The following is a 14,314-nucleotide window of genomic DNA, read 5'->3' as shown; positions in this document are numbered from 1 at the left end:
ATAAATTATTATTTTTAATTCAAATAGGTATATGAATTTGATTTTTAATACAAATTGGTTAAAATATATACATGTACCTATTTGGTCCAAAAAGAAACCCAAAATGTTTAAGAAAATAGTTGTAAAATTCTTGAATTATGATAAAGCTTTTGTCTTTCATTAAATTTAATATATGAGCTTTAAATATGAATTAATTGAATAGTCTCTTCTATAGATAAGAAAAAAGGTGATGTGATAGAGTATTATAGATGTAAGTATTGATTTCGTTTGTATCATCATTTGATTAATGTGTTGAATAATAGAATATAATAGTGCAGTGTCGCAACCGTCTTTCGGTTGGGCCCCGGAATTGGGCTTCGACTTGAAAAATGTGGATTGGAGTCGCCACCGATCATTTATTTAAAAATAAATGGGTTGATCGGATACCCTATTTCTTACCTGATCTGCGTCTTACCAGAAATATGTCGGGTTCGGGAGTCGGTTACGGTCAAGGAAGGATTAGCACCCTTGAACCGCCCTTTCGGTACTACGTAATTTCCAGTTGTCTTAATTAAGAAAAATAACAAGTTAAATTAAAAGGTAAAGTTTCGATCCTAATTACTTACCCTTGATTGATTTGAAAAAAAATCGAGAAATGTGTTAGATAAACAAGGTAAAGAAAACAAATAAGATACAAGGGAAAAATAAATAAATAAATAAGTAAGTAAGATAAGAAAAAATAGTAAAGTAATAATTATATAGTAATATTTGAAAAAAGGAAAAATATAAATATATATATATATATATATATATATATATATATATCAAAGTATTAATAAAATAAATAAGCTATATATGTACACCAAATACTTAAAAATAGAAAAGCTACCCTCCCAATTCACCGAAAATGGGGGGCTCTAGTAAGAAATAAGACAAAAAAATTGGCCCTCTAGGTTAGTAGTATAATATAATGTTTAATAATGATAATGATAAAGACACAAGGTTTTTAAAAAATAATAATATAATAATAATAAAAAAAAAACGAAATAATAAAAAAAAATATAAAGTTATAAAGTTATAAGATATTACATAAATAAAGAAATAATCAAATAAAAATAATTAATAATATATATATTTAATAATATGTATATAAATAAACTATTAAAAGTATAAAAATATATACGACTAGATAAAGATAATTTATATATATATAGTAATATTAGACTTATAAGTAAAATATTAAAGAAATATATATAATAATAATAATAAATATAGTGAAAAATCAAATGAAAATAATTTAATATATATATACATATAATAATAATAACATGAATAATAAAAATAAATGAATAAAATATCCATATAATAAATAAAGGGACTAATATAGATTTTTAAAAAGCTCTTTCCCTCCTTTAACCGAAAATCAAACCGGTTTTTAAAAATAAGCCTCGGGGTAGATCTAGGTTCGAAACTTCGAAACCCCACCCATTTTGGTCATCGGCGCAACCCACGTTTTGGGTTATTCGAACCAAATCTCAAGAAAAATAACGTGCACATGCAAAAGAAAGAAAAAAGAAAATGCTACCTTTTATTTCCTTTTCGAATCCTTTACAATAGCTTTGCCTTTGTATCTTCCCGTGCTTTCCTCTATGTTTTGTGTATAAATCGTGTGTTACAATGGTGAGTTACAATGGCTATTTATAGTGCTTGTGGATCCTATCTTTAGGAGTTTAAATCATAGTAGAACTCTATCCTATTTTTTGAATCCTAGCAAAATTCTATCCTATCTTTAGGAGTTTGAATTCTAGTAGGACGAAAAGGTGTGTTGACAGCTGCCCCTCTTTGCCCATAGTCGTGTAACGGGGATAGGGCAAAGATTAAAAGACACACTTTTCGTTCGGTGGAGTTGAAAATTGACTCTGATGTTTCAATAACTCCCTGTCGAATTGAGTTACGGATGACTCCTCCGTCGTGAAGCCGAGTTCAGAACGTGGCTTCTCGTTGCCCTTCGGTCTTCTTCTCGGTTTAAAGACCTTGGATCGGAATCGAACTCAGAAATCTTCATTGACATATAGCTTTTGTTTGAAAATGGTTGCTTGTCACTAAGGCACGGTTAACCCAGGTCCTCTTCTCGACTTGAAAACATCGACTGCAACCGGAAAGTAGTGCGATTGATGTGTCATCGAGCTGAATGGAATCGAACTCGACAATTTTGATGGCAGATAACCCTTCTAGCATTGAGTTATGCTGTAAATGATGTGCCTTGGAGCTGAGCGTAGTGGAACTCGAAGGTCTTTGTTGACATATACTCCCTTTTTGATTTGGATATCCTTCGCCGTGAAGTTGAAATCCAATCTAAAGATGAATGATGCTTGTGTGCACGATTCCCTTCGTCGTGAAGTTGAGCCTGAAATTGGATATCCTTCGTCGTGAAGTTGAAATCCAAGTAAGTAGCATTGTTCAGAGTCCAATATCCTCCGTCGTGAAGTTGAAATTGAATCTGAATGAAATTTTGTTGACAAGCAGCGGTCCCTTCGTCGTGAAGTTGAACTTGCGTTGTCTGGAGTCCAATATCCTTCGTTGTGAAGTTGAAATTGGCTCTGAGATTGGGAAGTTGTTGTTGACAAGCAGCGGTCCCTTCATCGTGAAGTTGAACTTGCATTGTCTGGAGTCCAATATCCTTCGTTGTGAAGTTGAAATTGGCTCTGCGATTGGGAAGTTGTTGTTGACAAGCAGCGGTCCCTTCGTCGTGAAGTTGAACTTGCGTTGTCTGAAGTCCAATATCCTTCGTTGTGAAGTTGAAATTGGCTCTGAAATTGAGAAGTTGTTGTTGACAAGCAGCGGTCCCTTCGTCGTGAAGTTGAACTTGCGTTGTCTCGAGTGCCACGATATCCTCCGTCGTGGAGTTGAAATCGCGGATGGCCCCTTCGTTGTGAAGTTGAGCCTTGACTTGAATATCCTTCGTCGTGAAGTTGAAATCCAAGTATTGTATGTTGCGGGTGGACACAATTTCCTTCGCCGTGAAGTTGAAACCGTGGAGACCCCTTTATTGTGAAGTTTGGCTTCGAGCTAGATATCCTTCGTCGTGAAGTTGAAATCCACTCTCGAACAAATTGTGTCGCTTTGAGTTCAATATCCTTCGCCGCGAAGTTGAAATTGACTCTAGCTAAAACCTGAAAAAGTTATGCATATATGTGATGCTATGGATGCAATGCTCTTAGGTGTGCCTAAAATGCATATGCAACATATGTTATCTTGGGGCTCTGGAGAGAAATCTCGATCTCTAGTTGCCTGTCTGGAATCTTGATTCTTGAATCTTCAAATTTTGATCCCTGATCTTGAATTCTTCAAATGTTCAAATTTGATGTGCACATTCTATTTTTGATTTGAGAAATGCTTCTCGACCATCTCAAGTATGTGCCTGAGCTGAGTGTAACGGTTCAGATGATGCTTCAAGAGAAATTGTCTCAAAAGAGACAGAACTTGTTTCAAGGGAAACGATCTCAAAGATATTTGTTGTTTCAAGGGAAACGGCCTTAAGGTAGACAAAATTTTGTTTTAAGAAAAACTGTCTCAAGAGAGACAAAACTTAGTTCCAAAAGAAATTGTCTCACGGGAGATGAAATTAGTTCCAAAGAAAACATATTCAAAGATGATGCTTCAAGAGAAAACTGTCTCAAGGGAGACAAAATTTTGTTTCAAGAGAAACTGTCTCAAGAGAGACGAAATTCATTTCAAGGGAAATGTTTTCAATGTTTATGTTTCAAGAGAAACTATCTCAAGAGAGACGGAATTCATTTCAAGGGAAATGTTTTCAATGTTTATGTTTCAAGAGAAACTGTCTCAAGGGAGACAAAATTTTGTTTCAAGGGAAACTATCTCAAGAGAGACAAAATTCATTTCAAGGGAAATGTTTTCAATGTTTATGTTTCAAGAGAAACTGTCTCAATGGAGACGGAATTTTGTTTCAAGGGAAACTATCTCAAGAGAGACAAAACTCATTTCAAGGGAAATGTTTTCAATGTTTATGTTTCAAGAGAAACTGTCTCAAGGGAGAAAAAATTTTGTTTCAAGGGAAACTGTCTCAACAGAGACAAAGTTTGTTTCAAGGGAAACTGTCTCAAGAGAGACAATGGTGAGCACGATTCCCTTCGTCGTGAAGTTGAAATCGTGGGTGGCCCCTTCGTCGTGAAGTTGAGCCAGGAATTGGATATCCTTCGTCGTGAAGTTGAAATCCAACTTGTAAATGCGAACTGGATCGGTTCTGAATTATCTCTCGAACTCGTCTGAAGTTGATTCTAAGATCTGTCGATCTTTCAATATGTCAAATCGGTTGAAGTGTAGCTTCTTGCTGCTGAGTTAAGCAACCAACATCAATCTTTAAAGGTTCTTTTGAATCGAGTATCCTTCATCATGAAGTTGAAACTTGACTCTAAAAGCTGCAAAAATTATGTATGTGGGGAAAAAATGATGCTCTAAAATGTATGCATAAGATGCATATAACATGAATTGGTTATATTTTATCTCTTGAAAAAGGCCTGATAATTCGCATTAGGATGTTGAATCCCCAAAGATGCCCAAAAAAATGCCCCAATATTTCATGTTGAATTTTCAAAGATGCCCCAAATGTTCCTCATTTCTTGCTTCATCATTGATTCTAAGCATGTGCTTTGTGTTTGAGAGTCACATGTCATTTACCAAGATCCACTCTAGGGAGACTGTCTTGTTTAAAAAAAATGTTTTTCTTTCTCTTTTAATATCAATTAAAAGAGTTTCAAAAAATGTTTAATCCCAAGTTTTAAAAATATTGCCCCTTTCACGGTTTTACAATTGAGACGAATCATAAAACTAGAGTTCATTGGATATCAAAGAATTAATTACAATGTTAATCCTTCAATAAATTATAGCTATTCGACAAGTGTCAAGATCAAAGCTATCTTTGAGAGATGGTCAAGTAAAGAAAGGATAAAAAGTTTCAGGTCATTGTGTTTGGTCAAAGGTTTGGCATTTGATGCTCAAAGGTTTGGTATTTGATGCTCAAAGGATTGATGGGGTAGCTTGCATACTTCTCTACTGGAAGTGTTCTCTGACTCCCAACCTTCGTTGTCACACTCGGATTGTGCGATGCCTTATCAAGTAATTTGTGTGATCGCCTCAGTTGCACAATTTTTATATTCGAGCCGCCTTTTCAGGTTTTCAACTCGAATCCTCCTTTGGTTTCAAGACGTTATTCAGGATTTACGTCTTGAACCCCCCTTTGTTATTTTTCTCTACCATACATTAATTACATTGTTTTTTTTTTGCAAACAAAGATTAATCCTGATGGGCGGGATGAAATCTGAAGATAGTCTCTTCTGTTTAGAAATCCATGTATGATTAGAAAGGACTTTTAAGGCACGTAATGTAGGCCAAGGCTCATGGTTATGAAAGAAAAGGATAAATAGGCCCAAACAAGTGTTTCAGGGTGTTGAACCAAGGATCAATTCATTCTGATGCCTTCAATTCTGTCTTGTTCAATTTGGATCTGCTCATATGTGTTTCTCTGGATTTTCTCTGGATGTTCCATGATCTTCGAGTGAAGTGATTCAGAGATTCGGGAATGATTGTGCTTGATCAATCTCATAGTTTGAAGCTTGATGTGCCATTTGTCTTTAGGGAATCTTTGCATGTGCTTTTTGTCCCTTTTTCTTTTTGATTTTTGTTTTTTTTTCCTTTTGTTCTTGTTTCTCTTTTTCTTTGTTTTTTTTTTGCTTTTTTGCTTCTTTTCTTTTTTGTTCTTGATTGGATCTTCGCACTTGCCATTTGGTCCACCTTTTGGTGTCTCCTTTTGATTGATGTCTTCACTCATGTGAGCAAATTTCTTCTACCTTGCCCCCCAATGTGGAGGGTGATCCTTGGTTAGGGTTGAATCAGAAGAAAAATACTACAGGCTCAAAAGGGGACACAAGGGATATATATTTTCTCCTGTTGTAAAGGGATAAAGAAAGAAAGTCGTTCATCATTTCATACATGGAAGTCCTCACAGAAGAGGTATCCCAAGGGGGATAGATTTTCAGGATTAATTTTCTTCACATGAAAACAGTGTAGTTAATGCGTGATAGAATTATTTCGAATGGATTATTTTTTTGCTCCTTGATGTCTCAATGTTCAGGCTCCCCGCGAGATGCCCCAAGTTGGTTCTTTAGAAGAATGCTCATGTTAAAATGAACAACTCAATGCCTTGGGTTTTAATGGTAAGAAAGGCTATTTTTGAGTCTAAAAGAGACAGTGGTGTGATCTTATTGACTCAAAGAAAGGTATGAGTGTATCAAAAAGATAAAGACAATGTTCAAGAATTTCAAAAAGAGGTAATGTCAAAATTTCATCTTTTGGTAATGACCACGAGTTGTTTTGGGCAAAGAATCAATATATTTTATTATGGGGTTTGAGACAGGGTAAGAAAGGTCTAATCTTGCCATATGTCAAAAATCTATAATTCTTGAAGAATTAAAAGAATCCTTAATTCATTTAATATTCGAAGAACTAAAGATTGAAATTTGTTCAATTGCTCCACTTTAGAAAGTAACATAAATTCAATCCTTTAAAAGATTAAGTAAACATGAAAGATCAAAGACGTGTTCAAACAAAACAATCCTCTAAGTGCAAATGGTATATGCCATGCCCCCTTCGACAAGTGCCTTATAGTTCTCAGAGGAATGTTTGGGGCTTCTTATGTGGTAACAGCTAACAGCTTCAACATCGTAGTCCTTAGGATACGAGGATTCTTTTCTTAGATCATCATGGTCGGCTTTGTCCTATCATCAGCTAATTAGGCTCTTTAATGTTACAATCTTGCTTCCATGTGGTTAAATTCGCTTCATCGAGTCCTTCATGACTTAATTTCATGTTTGTGAAAATGCTTAAAATTGTAGATGAAAATGCAAAAAGGCAAAAATGCAAAATGCAAGAATGCATGAAATGTTCGAGGCATTGATCCAGAAAAGTGTCCATTATTATAAATAATCCTTATTCAGACAAAAATGTTTTATCTTGTAAGAGATATAAAAAACAATAAAAGGTATGTTCGGACTAAATCTTCTAGACATCCATCCGAGATACTTTCTTCCATGACTCGACTGCTTCTTTGATCATCTTCTTATAACTGTCACTGTGATACATAAACTCTGATATAGATAATCCATATGTTGCTGGGAGAAACTGATGTGCCCCATACTGTCTAAGTGCCAACAACGGAGCATACCCAACTGCACCTCAAAGTCCAAATAGGGTCATAGTGTCAGAATTCCCACACTTGAAAAGAACATCACTGAGGAACAACCAGGGGGCTCTCCAGGTAATATCCCGGTCCTGAAGATGAGTGAAGACTTTCATCCATTTCTCTTTTAAAGCGCCTTCATGTCATGTCATGGTGATGAACTCTCTCAAAGGTGAATACGTAGTGCTAAATCTACAGTAGGCAACCCCATTAGTCTTCCAGAAGTGGATGTGAATCCATACTTGAAGGAACTGAACACATCCAATGAATCTACCTCCGCCAGCTCTTCGGTAATGGTTGAGAGACCAAAAGGTCTCGGCTGAGATGGTCGGTGCTGGGTTGACTCGTTTCGGAAGTTGCTCAAACAGTTCCACCACGGCTGCGTCAATGCATCCCAAAACCTTTGGAAAGATGATCAAGCCATCCAGACCTAGTGCAAAAAGGTCTATAGTCTTCCATTCATCAGGGTGGTCCTTCATTAGTTCCCTTATGTGGATCCACTCAATTCCTTGCCCGTTACCTTTGTTTCGGAGTCGGTCAGTCACCCATTTTTCATCAACTCCTGCAATCTTAGCCAGCCCGTTCTTGAAAGGCTCACTCTTGATGTGTTTGATGTAGGCTCGCTCCAGTTTAATGCTTTCACAGTGCAATAGTGTAGTATACTCCTCGATGGTAGGGTACCATGTCCTCCTGGTTAAAAGTGAAGCAACTGTATCCTAGGTTCCAAAATTGAACCAAGACTCTGATTAAGGGCTCATCGGTCTTAACATGAAGCAAAAATACAATGTCACCATACCGCTGACTGAACTTCTGTTTCCGATCATTCTTCCAACTATCTCAGATGTCTCGAAGTTCTTTGCACATTATTCTGTTTTAGGCTGATGGGGGTGTAGCGAACCAACTCTGACACATAGCTTCCTTGAAGACTATCTCCCTTTTCACTTTGAGTCTTCTCGGACCATAGTCGTACCTCGGGGTTTTTAATCTCTTGTATTACAACACCTTTGTCCATGGATTCAGATTATTCAAATTTTAACAAACACGTTTTAGTGGATCAATGACCTCTTTTATGATGCAAGTGATGAAAATAAAATAAAATAAAATAAAAGAAAGATGAAAAGAGTTAGTGAGGTGAAAAAAATAATAAAAAACGATCATAAAAATGAAAGTCCTACCCCACATGATATCTACCCCACATGCTTATTATTCCTACCCGGACATGATCTCTATCCCGCATGCTACTTTCAAACAAATCCTAACCGCATATTTGTCTAGTTCGCATGCTTTGAACAGAAACTAAAGCAGGAAACAAAGCAGCCTAGGGTTTGAAATGAGGTTTTGGGGTGGGCTCTAATTCTCCATGGTCTCCCGGTTTAGGTGCTAAAAAATGGTACCCGAGTTCTCCTTGCTGGTGCCCCCTTGGGCTTGCCAGACCCTTAGTCCTAAACCCATCACAGGCTTGTGTGGACTAAGTTAAACTCGAGAGGAAACATTCCCTTATGCCCATACGGAGAATAAATTCACACGAAGGTATAAGGTATATGAATCCCGAAGGTTACTTGCTAGGCCCATACGGAGAATAAATTCACACGAAGGCGTCGCTTTCACCCCCACTTAAATAGGGTTCGGAGCTCGGGTATAGAGCCTTTAGATGAAAAATCTTTAAGGGCTGAAATCATTAAAAACGGTCAGTACAACTATTTACTTCGAAAATATAATCAAAAGTAAGCAATAAGGATCGAAATGTTACCTTAAAATTTAAACTTACCCTTTTCATTAAAAAAACAACTGGAAATTACCTTAGCCTGACTCACTTACGGTCCCCAGCGGAGTCGCCAAGCTGTCGCAACCGTCTTTCGGTTGGGCCCCGGAATTGGGCTTCGACTTGAAAAATGTGGATTGGAGTCGCCACCGATCATTTATTTAAAAATAAATGGGTTGATCGGATACCCTATTTCTTACCTGATCTGCGTCTTACCAGAAATATGTCGGGTTCGGGAGTCGGTTACGGTCAAGGAAGGATTAGCACCCTTGAACCGCCCTTTCGATACTACGTAATTTCCAGTTGTCTTAATTAAGAAAAATAACAAGTTAAATTAAAAGGTAAAGTTTCGATCCTAATTACTTACCCTTGATTGATTTGAAAAAAAATCGAGAAATGTGTTAGATAAACAAGGTAAATAAAACAAATAAGATACAAGGGAAAAATAAAATAAATAAAATAAGTAAGTAAGATAAGAAAAAATAGTAAAGTAATAATTATATATAGTAATATTTGAAAAAGGAAAAATATAAATATATATATATATCAAGTATTAATAAAATAAATAAGCTATATGTACACCAAATACTTAAAAATAGAAAAGCTACCCTCCCAATTCACCGAAAATGGGGGGCTCTAGTAAGAAATAAGACAAAAAAATTGGCCCTCTAGGTTAGTAGTATAATATAATGTTTAATATGATAATGATAAAGACACAAGGTTTTTAAAAATAATAATATATAATAATAATAATAAAAAAACGAATAATAAAAAAATAATATAAAGTTATAAAGTTATAAGATATATTACATAAATAAAGAAATAATCAAATAAATAATTAATAATATATATTTAATAATATGTATATAAATAAACTATTAAAAGTATAAAAATATATACGACTAGATAAAGATAATTTAATATATATATAGTAATATTAGACTTATAAGTAAAATATTAAAGAAATATATATAATAATAATAATAAAATATAGTGAAAAATCAAATGAAATAATTTAATATATATATACATATAATAATAATAACATGAATAATAAAAATAAATGAATAAAATATCCATATAATAAATAAATGGACTAATATAGATTTTTAAAAAGCTCTTTCCCTCCTTTAACCGAAAATCAAACCGGTTTTTAAAAATAAGCCTCGGGGTAGATCTAGGTTCGAAACTTCGAAACCCCACCCATTTTGGTCATCGGCGCAACCCACGTTTTGGGTTATTCGAACCAAATCTCAAGAAAAATAACGTGCACATGCAAAAGAAAGAAAAAAGAAAATGCTACCTTTTATTTCCTTTTCGAATCCTTTACAATAGCTTTGCCTTTGTATCTTCCCGTGCTTTCCTCTATGTTTTGTGTATAAATCGTGTGTTACAATGGTGAGTTACAATGGCTATTTATAGTGCTTGTGGATCCTATCTTTAGGAGTTTAAATCATAGTAGAACTCTATCCTATTTTTTGAATCCTAGCAAAATTCTATCCTATCTTTAGGAGTTTGAATTCTAGTAGGACGAAAAGGTGTGTTGACATGCAGCTCTTAAAAGATGGTTGTTTTGCTGGATAAGAATTATATATATATATATATCGATAAATGTGATGATTAAATAAAAATAAATTATATAAATATTTATAAAAGGTGTATAATTACTATAATTTACATTAATATAAGTGGTGGATAGTATATAAAAGAAAGCATAATGAAAGAAAGAATGTAATGTTGAAACAAATAAAAAGTTATTATAATATAGGAGTAATAATTATTTATAATTTTTTAATTATTAAAATGTATATATATTTTATAGGTGTAATTGTTCGAATAATACCTCTTTTAATCATCATTGGGTATGAGTATTATTAAATAATCATATGTTCACCCATATGACTTGATATGGAACAAATACGTTACTTATATCACCCGTTGTTCTTAATGGATCCATGACTATGCAAGTGCACGGGGTTGCAAGTAAACTCGAAGACCGTTCTTCATAAACAGTGTGAGAGACATCTTCTGCTTCACCCTGTGTCCTGGAACCAGAGAAAGGCGGTAACGCAGTGGCACAACAGAGGCCACTGACTTCATTTCCAAGTAAGCCAAGTCTTTCCCCAAACAAGTCCTTGGTCCAGCGTTGAATGCCACGAAGTTGTAACCATCTTTCTGTGGCTCGAATTTGTCACCATCTTCTTATAACCACCTTTCTGGCCTAAACTCCATGCAATCTTCTCCCCATATAGTCTTCGTTCTTCCGATCGAATATATCGAATACGTTACCGTTGAGCCGGTAGGCACGAACGTGCCGTCTGGTAACACATCATCTTGGACTACGTACTTGAAGTCCTGGGGAACTGAAGGTTACAAACAAAGCGTTTCAGTTAATGCTGCTTTGAGATATACCAATCTGTCAGCTTCGTCAAACGACAAAGCCTCTTCGAGCCATTTCTTGTGATCTGGACCACGTGTGTTATGGAGAACCGTTGATATTTCGTTGATGATCTTTTTGTTCGACCTCTGGGTGGTTCATGATGAGCCAGAAGAACCAGATGAGGGCTACGGAAGAGGTATCCCTTCCGGATAGGACGAAGTTTAGAGCAAGCATTGGAGAACATCGCTTTTGAAGAGATTGCCCTTAACGTCTCTTTTCTTCATGAAACGGGATAGTAAATCATCCGATGGAGCTTCTTTCCGTCCTTTAATGGCGCCGTTCATGTAGTTTTCAACGATTTTTAAGCTACTCTTTAATCTTTTCTCTGCTCCAATCCCCAAAATCTTCTTCAATCTCCATAGAAAACCAGGGTAAAGAAGCCTATACAGAGTTGTTTCGGTGGCAAGAGTCGAAAGCCGTAGCGAATGGATTTTCAGGCAAATCAGGAGAAAGTGTTTGTGGATCCTTACCAGATGTAAGGCCACAAATGTTGTCAAACGTTAACCGAAGCAACAAGTCTTGCAAGTCCACCGATTCCTTCTCATTGGCTGCCTTGTCCAAAATACACCATAGCCGGTTCTTGATGGTCCTATTCACCCATCGAGCCATGGCTACCCTGAGCGTCCTGGTTGTGAACTCAAGCGCAGCCGTTTTCCTTTGAATGAGCCACGTCTCTCCATCACTATTGAATATCCCTTTCCCCAACAGATCATGAAACGCAGCTTGCCAAGTAGGCCCCTTGGGGAAATTATCGAACCGAGTCCGAAGAATGTGCTCAATGTTTTTGGGGTGACAAGTGACCGTGTAGAACCCTTGCTTGCGAGCGAAGAAAGGAAGAGCAATGGTGCACGTTTGATAAGTGGCTGAACCACCTGTGGCTCGAAGGTTACTAGCAATCCAATCATGGATTCTCATCCGGTTCATGAAAAGAAGCGGCAGGCTACCGACTAGAGGGGCCATACTCGTGGACCGCTTAACTTCCTGGCTAGGAAATGGAACCAGATCGAGTAAGAAAATACTGCAGCAGCTAAGCTGAACACCAATTGAAGGGTTTCCATGGGATATTACCCTAGCTAATTTTTAAGAGATTAATAAAAAAAAACAAGTTATATATATAAAGTGATGAAAATGAGAAAAGTTTTAGGCAGAGTTGTTGGGAAATTTTAGTGTATCGAAGAGTGGTTTCGCTGTTGGGTAGAGATGGCAAACGGGCGGGTCGGGTGCGGATACCCCTCCCCCATCCCCATATCGACTTAATATTTTTCAATTTATCACCCGTCCACCACCCATGACGGGTACAAATTTTTAAATCCACACCCGCCCAAGCGGGTACATTTTTAAATTCATCCTCACACCCACTACTCACTACCCACTAACGACATACTCATCTAGACCCGCCTGACAGCAAACTAATAGGATGTTGGAGTTGGTTCCCAGACAGTTCGTGATGGGGTAGCCGCGCATGCTTCAATTTGTCAGAAGAGTAGCTCTATGAATGTTATAGAGACAGATTGTAGGGAGCATGTAATCGCAGAGCTGGATTGTTGTGTTGCTTTCGATGTTAATGCTCATAGTGCGCCTAATATGGGTTTTGAGGGGCTAAAGAATATGGAAACTGCTGCTTTTGATGTCAATACTTATAGTACGGCTAATTTGTGTTTGGATGGGCAGCATGGACTAAAGTAACGTGGTTAGTGAGATTATGAGTTTAATCAAAGAGCCGAATATTTCCCTAATTAAAGACTAAATATCCTTAATATTTGGATAAATTATATGTTATATATTATACAATATTAAAATTTATAAATTAGTCTCTAAAATTACACATAAATTTATAATGATCCAAAATTTAATAGATATTTAGTTGGGTGGGCGGATGTGGGGTGGGCGGATGCGGGGCGGATAATGTCTCAAACCCATTACCCTTCCACCACCCACGACGAGTACCACTTTATAAATCCATACCCGCCCACTACCCGCTAAAATTATACCCATCCCCGCTCCAATTAAAACGAATACAGTACGAAATCCACAAAACTGTATCCGTTTACCATCTTACTGTTGGGTTTGATATGAAATACGTATGTGGTTATTTACACGAAAACCATGCAAAGAATTTCCAGTAGGTACAGCATTAAAGACTAATTGCAGTCATTGGATTTGGACTGATTTCTTCAATCGCCAACCGGATTCTTAAACTTCTGGAACAACTATTAACGCTACTGGTTTGTGACAAGATGACACTTACTTCACGCTAAATTTTCTCCGTATCCGTTTTTTGATTTTAATGACTATGGGTTATAGCATATACTTGAACTGAGCAAAATTATTTTCTCTTCAATCCATATAATATAAAAGGAATCATATTCCATCAAAATTTAAATACAAGTTTTTATTCTTAAACCAGTAATTTATTGACATAACACTTGTTTTTTTTCTTTATTTAACTTAATTTTCTCTCAATATTTTTGTGCCGTCTTCTTTTGAGTTTTGGTTAGTCGGTGACAACACCGATCTTAGTATTGATTGTCGACCGCCGTTAATTATTATTTTTCTTGTTCTTCTTTTTACTATGTCATTTGTGTTTTTTCTTGAGTTGTTTTAATTTTAAATATGAATCTCTGTCATTGTGACATGCGTTTCTTTGTTTTTGTGGTATGTTCTTTATAATTTTTGGTATGTTTTTTTCATACATCTACGGTCGTGTTAGTGTTCGCACAAAGATCCTCACCACATTTGTTTTTTGATTGGTTTGTCGATCAGATACCTTCTTTGGTAAAAGGTTGTTTGCCGATATAATCAGAATCATGTAGCAAAACAGTTTGCCAAATTGTTTGGTTCGTTCACCACTCCTTTATCACTTCGTAAAGCGTCTAGT

General features: G+C 36.1%; 1 pseudogene; it reads right to left on the bottom strand.

The window, feature by feature from the left end:
- Window positions 1-10,945: 10,945 nt before the first annotated feature.
- Window positions 10,946-12,494, bottom strand: LOC120148286 (annotated as a pseudogene).
- Window positions 12,495-14,314: the final 1,820 nt, after the last annotated feature.

The sequence above is a fragment of the Hibiscus syriacus genome, unplaced genomic scaffold, assembly GCF_006381635.1.
Source record: "Hibiscus syriacus cultivar Baekdansim isolate YM2019G1 unplaced genomic scaffold, ASM638163v2 tig00110956_pilon, whole genome shotgun sequence".
Lineage (NCBI taxonomy): Eukaryota > Viridiplantae > Streptophyta > Magnoliopsida > Malvales > Malvaceae > Hibiscus > Hibiscus syriacus.
This window is presented reverse-complemented; position numbering and strand designations above follow the sequence as displayed.